Below are 6,788 nucleotides of genomic sequence, written 5' to 3'. Positions count from 1 at the left end.
AGTGTTCGAATTCATTCCAAAACCTCACCGGACCCGCACCAATTACCTCGGCAAGTCACATAATAATTGTAAGGCACAAATTGAGCAGTAAATGGGAGAACAGAGGTATAACACTCAAAACGACCGGTCGGGTCGTTAGAAGCGAAATAAATTAATTTTTTGTAACAAAATAAAAAAGATATAAAAAATAAGATAAAAGAAAATAAATTTAGAAAAAATGTATGAAAAATCTAAAAACCAGAAATAAGAGATGACAACAAATTTCTTCTTCTGTTTCATCTTTGTTGAGTATAAAATTTTAAAGCTGGTCTCATTGATTTCAAATATTTTTTTCAACTCAAATACATAGATTATAAGATAAGGATATCATAGAATATTTTTTTTAATTTACATTGTGTGTCGTTTTTAAAAAATCACTATTAATAACAAACTGATATGATATTCGAATTTGAATTTAAATATTATTTGAGTAGTTCGCATTGAAGTTAAGCCAAGTATGTTGTCGAGAAAAAACTACTTGGAAATTTTAAGATAATATATGCAATGTTATATAATAACAATCAACTAATTTAACATTTAGTGATTCAAAGAACAAAAAATCTGTATACATAGCGTATTCAAAATTTAAAATTTGTGGCTAGAGATATCGATAAACTCAAAATGGAGTCATACTAAAATAAAGTTTCACCAGCTAAAGAATTATTTAAATTTTTAGATAGCTGATTAATGTGAATTTTAAATTAAGGATAATATCTTCACTTGTATCATTATAAAGATAATCATTATTGAAATATATATAAAGTTTAGAAATTAGAATTTGAAAATAGAAATATTTTTTTGTCACGACTCAATTTCCCCTCCGTGTCACGTAGTGACGGCACCTAGTCTCTACAACTAGGTAAGCCTAACAATTGCGGAATAATGAAATAAAAATATAAATTTAACCAACTATTCAAAAATACACAACAAATCCCAAAACCTGGAACATCGTGAGTCACAAACTACAGAAGGAAAAATCTAGTGTCTCTATACATCAGAATCTAACAAAGAAAAACAATACAGAAGATAATGGACATGAGAAAGAGTAGAAGGGGACTCCGAGGTCTGCGAACGCGGCAGATATACCTTGAAGTCTCCAAATCTATCCCATCTCACTGATAGTGCGGCTGATAAGGTACACCTAGATCTGCACACGAAAAACATGTGCAGAGAGTAGCATGAGTACACCACAATCGGTACCCAGAAAGTGCCAAGCCTAACCTTGGTCGAGTAGTGATGAGGTCAGGTCAAGGTCCCACTGGCAAATATATAATAAAACAATATAAAGTATAATACCGCAATAAAATAAAATCTGAAATTTAACAACAATGAAATCATAGAAGGTAACAGCTTAGAACACAAAAACACAACAGGGGATCTCCCGAGATACCGTCCCGTAGTCCCAAACGTAAATGTGTAGAGGGATCTCCCGAAATAACGTTCCGTAGTCCCAAAATAAATGTGCAGGGGGATCTCTCGGAATACCGTTCCGTAGTCCCAAAGTAAATATGCAGGGGGATCTCCCGAAATACCGTTCTGTAGTCCCAAAGTAAATATGCAGTACAGGGGAATCTCCCGAAATACCGTTCCGTAGTCCCAAAATAAATTTGCAGCGCGAATGATAGAAATACAACAATATCACGAAATTCTTACAATTTAGACTAAGTACTAGTCAGGGAAGAAGCAGGAAATTCATTAAGCATGCACATAATTCACATAAACAATTAAAACACGTAGACATGTTGTATTAGACTAAACATGATAGCTACACATATTGAAATAACTCAATTAAGAGCTGAAAATAAGTTAGTACTCATTAAAATGGTATAACTCAAAATAACAGGAAAACATCTTGCTGCTCAGTAAGAAAATCGGGTTTTCCACAACTAGCCCGTGTACGTACTCGTCACCTCACGTACACGTTCACATAGCACAATAGTTTCAAATCTTAAGGGGATTTTCCCCACACAAAGTTAGGCAAGCCACTTACCTCGAACCAAGCTCAATCAATCGGTCACAATGCCTTTCCCATGAATATTCGGCTCCGAATGGCCCAAATCTAGCCAAAAGCAATTACATATCATAAATACAACCATAATATACTCATCTAATTAATGAAATCAACATTTTAACAAAAATTCCGAAATTAACTAAAAAAATTGCTCGTGGGACCCACGTCTTGGAATCCGGTAAAAGTTACAAAATATGAACGCCCATTCCACCACGTGTCTAACCATACCAAAATTACTAAATTTCGATAACAATTCAGCCCTCAAATCATCGAATTTATCCAAGAGGGTTTTCAAACTTTTCCAACTTATTTCACCAATTAAATCATAAAAACAACCATGGATTCGGGTAATTTAACAAATATTGAGTTAAGAACACTTACCCCGTTGTTTACTCTGAAAATCTCCCAACAAACGCCTCAATCCAAGCTCCAAATCGTTGAAAATTAAAAATGGGACGAATCCCCATTTTCTGAACTTAAACTTTCTGTCCAGACCTCTCTTCTTCGCGTTCGCGAAGCACAACTCGTCTGCCCACAAATTTAACCCTTCGCGAACGCGACCACGGCTTCGCGAACGCGAAGCTTTACCAGCTCAGACCTTCACAAACGTGACCACCACCTCGCGAACGCGTAGAACAAGGACCTGGGGTCCCCAATAGCTTCACTCCTCTTCCCGAACGCGACACCACTCACACGTTCGCGATGCACACACAGACTATACTTTCGTGTTCGCGTCCTCCCCTTCGCGAACGCGAAGAACGAAACCTCACACTCAGAAAAATCTCTTCGTAAATGCGTCCTACTCCTCACGTTTGCGATGCTTCCACTGACCATACTTTCGCGAACACGAGCTCTTCTTCGCGAACGCAAAGAGCAAACTTCTGCAACAAAAACCAGAAAAATCTGCTACTTCTCTAAGTCCAAAAATGACCCGTTGAGCATCCGAAACACACCTGAGACCCCCGGAACCTCAACCAAATATACCAACAAGTCGTAAAATACCATACGAACTTAGTCGAATCCTCAAACCACATCAAACAATGCTAAAATCACAAATCATCCTCCGATTCAAAGTTAAAGAACTTGAAACTTCCAAATTCGACAACTGATGCCGAAACCAACCAAACCACGTCCGATTGGTCCCAAATTTTGCACACAAGTCATATTTAATACTACGGTCCAAATCTAACTTCCGGAATTGGATTTCGACCCCGATATAAAAAAATCCACTACCGGCCCAATACTAAAAAAATTTGACTTTCACCATTTCAAGCCTAAATGAGCTACGGACCTCCAAAATACAATCCGGACACGCCCCTAAGCCCAAAATCACCTAACGGAGCTAACAGAACTGACAAAATTCTATTCCGGAGTCATTTTCACACAGTTCTAACTACGACCCAAATACTAAGGCTTAAATTCTCATTTAGGGACTAAGTGTCCCAAAACACTCCGAAACTCAAAAACCAATCATCCCAGCAAGTCACACTAGCAGAAATATATATGGGGAAAGCAGTTAATAGGGGATCAGGGCTATTACTCTCAAAATGACCGACCGGGTCGTTACATCCTCCCCCTCTTAAAACAATCGTTTGTCCTCGAACGAGTATAAAGACATACCTGAAACTGTGAAAAGATGAGGGTACTGGCTGCGCATATCCTGCTCGGTCTCCCAAGTCGCCTCCTCAATCGGCTGACCTCTCCACTAAACCTTTACTGAAGCAATATTCTTTGACCTGCCTATCCGAAATGACTACTGGCTCCTCCATATATGATAGATCCTTATCCAACTAGACTGAGTTGAAATCCAATACATGAGTCGGATCACCGTGATACATCCGGAGCATAGACATGTGGAATACCGGGTGAACTCCTGCTAGGCTGGGAGGCAAGGCAAGCTCATAAGCAACCTCCCCAACTCTCCGCAATATCTCAAAAGGACCAATAAACCTTGGGCTCAGCTTGCCCTTCTTCCGGAACCTCATGATGCCCTTTATAGGCGATACCCGAAGCAAGACCCGCTCACCAACCATAAATGCCAAATCACGAACCTTCCGGTCCGCATAACTCTTCTGCCTGGACTGGGCTATGTGAAGTCTCTCCTGAATCACCTTCACCTTATCCAGGGAATCCTGAACCAAGTCTGTACCCAACAATCGGGCCTCGCCTGGGTCAAACCATCCCACTGGGGACCGGCACCGCCTACCATACAAAGCCTCAGACGGTGCCATCTGAATGCTGGACTGGTAATTGTTGTTGTAAGCAAACTCTGCAAGTGGCAAGTATTGGTCCCATTACCCTCCAAACTCCATCACACAGGCACGAAGCATATCCTCAAGAATCTGAATTGTGCGCTCGGATTGCCCGTCCGTCTGAGGGTGAAAGGCTGTGCTCAGCTCCATCCTAGTACCCAGCTCCTACTGTACGGCTCTCCAAAATCATGATGTGAACTGTGTACCTCTGTCTGAAATGATGGATACTGGAATACCATGAAGGCAGACAATCTCTCTGATATAAATCTCAGCCAACCTTTCAGAAGAATAAGTTGTCAATACTGGAATAAAATGAGCTGACTTGGTCAACCGATCCACGATCACCCAAATAGCATCGAACTTTCTCAAATTCTGTGGAAGTCCAACTACAAAGTCCATGCTGATCCGCTCCCACTTCCACTCTGGGATCTCTAACCTCTGAAGTAATCCACCCAGCCTCTGGTGCTCATATTTGACCTGCTGACAGTTTAGACAGTTGGCCACAAACCCAACTATATCCTTCTTCATCCTCCTCTACCAATAGTGTTGTCTCAAATCCTGGTACATCTTCGTGGCACCGAGATGAATGGAGTACCGCGAGCTGTGAGCCTCCTAGAGAATCAACTCCCGAAGCCCATCTACATTGGGCACACAGATCCGGCCCTATATCTTCATCACACCGTCATCATCAATAATCACATCTCTGGCATCACCTCGCCGAACCCTATCCTGAAGAACTAGAAGATTATGATCTTTATACTGGTGCTCCCTGATACGGTCATAAAGAGAAGACCGAGCAACCACACAAGCTAATACCCAACTAGGATCTGAAATATCCAATCTCACGAACTGGCTGGCTAAGGCCTGTTTATCCAAGGTTAAGGGCCTCTCAGCTGCCTGAAGATATGCCAAACTCCCCAAACTCTCTGCTTGGCGACTCAAGGCGTCGGCCACTACGTTGGCCTTCCCCGGGTGGTACAATATAGTGATATCATAGTCTTTAAGTAGCTCCAACCACCTCCGCTAACGCAAATTAAGGTCCTTCTGCTGAACAAGTGCTGCAAACTCCGGTGATCAGTGTAAATCTCACAAGGAACTCCGTACAAATAATGCCTCCTAATCTTCAAGGCATAAACAATATCGGCTAGCTCAAGGTCGTGGATAGGATAGTTCTTTTCATGCACCTTCAGCTGTCTGGACGTGTAGGAAATCACCCTACGGTCCTGCATTAACACCGTGCCTAGGCCAACTCGTGACGCATCATAATAAACTGTATAAGACCCTGAACCTGAAGGCAATACCAATACTGGGGTTGTAGTCAAAGCTGTCTTGTGCTTCTGAAATCTCTCCTCACACTCCTCTGCCCACCTAAACGGAGCACCCTTCTGGGTCAACCTGGTCATAGGTGCTGCAATAGATGAGAAACCCTCTACGAATCGGCGGTAATACCCTGCCAAACCAAGAAAACTCCGGATCTCTGTAGCTGAGGACGATTTGGGCCAACTCTGCACTGCTTCAATGTTATTTGGATCTACCTTGATCCCATCACAAGACACTATGTGGCCCAAGAATGCCACTGAATCAAGCCAGAATTCACACTTAGAAAATTTTGCGTACAACATCTTCTCCCTCAAAGTCTGAAGCACGGTCCTCAGGTGCTGCTCATGATCTTCCCGAGACCGGGAATATACTAGGATGTCGTCAATAAACACAATGACGAAGGAATCAAGATAAGGCCAGAACACATTGTGCATTAAATGCATAAAGGCTGCTGGGGCATTGGTCAGCCCAAATGACATGACAAGAAACTCATAGTGACAATATCTGGTCCTGAAAGCAGTCTTTGGGATGTCCGGCTCCCTAATCTTCAACTGATGATAGCCAGAACGCAAGTCAATTTTGGAAAACACCCTGGCACCCTATAACTGATCAAATAAGTCATCAATACGAGGCAATGGGTACCTGTTCTTCACCGTGACTTTGTTCAACTGGTGGTAATCAATACACATCCGCATAGAACTATCCTTCTTCTTCACAAATAAGACAGGAGAACCCCAAGGTGACACACTGGGCCGAATGAAGCCTTTATCAAGCAATTCTTGTAACTGCTCTTTCAACTCCTTCAATTCAGGAGGAGCCATACGATATGGAGAAATAGAGATGGGTTGAGTGCCCATCAACAAATCAATGCAAAAATCAATATCTCTGTCGGGCGGCATGCCCGGAAGATCAACTGGAAACACATCTGGAAAGTCCCTTACTATTGGAACTGACTCAACTATAGGGGTATCAATACTGGCATCTCTCACATAAGCTAGATATGCGTCACACCCCTTCTCAACCATTCGTTGAGCTTTAAGAAAAGAAATAACACTGTTGGGAGTATACTCTAAGGTACCTCTCCACTCTAATCGCGGTAAATCTAGCATAGCCAGCGTCACAGTTTTAGCATGACAATCAAGAATAGCATACTGGGGCGACAACTA

The sequence above is a fragment of the Nicotiana tabacum genome, chromosome 19 (assembly GCF_000715075.1).
Source record: "Nicotiana tabacum cultivar K326 chromosome 19, ASM71507v2, whole genome shotgun sequence".
Lineage (NCBI taxonomy): Eukaryota > Viridiplantae > Streptophyta > Magnoliopsida > Solanales > Solanaceae > Nicotiana > Nicotiana tabacum.
Note: the sequence above shows the minus strand (reverse complement) of the source record.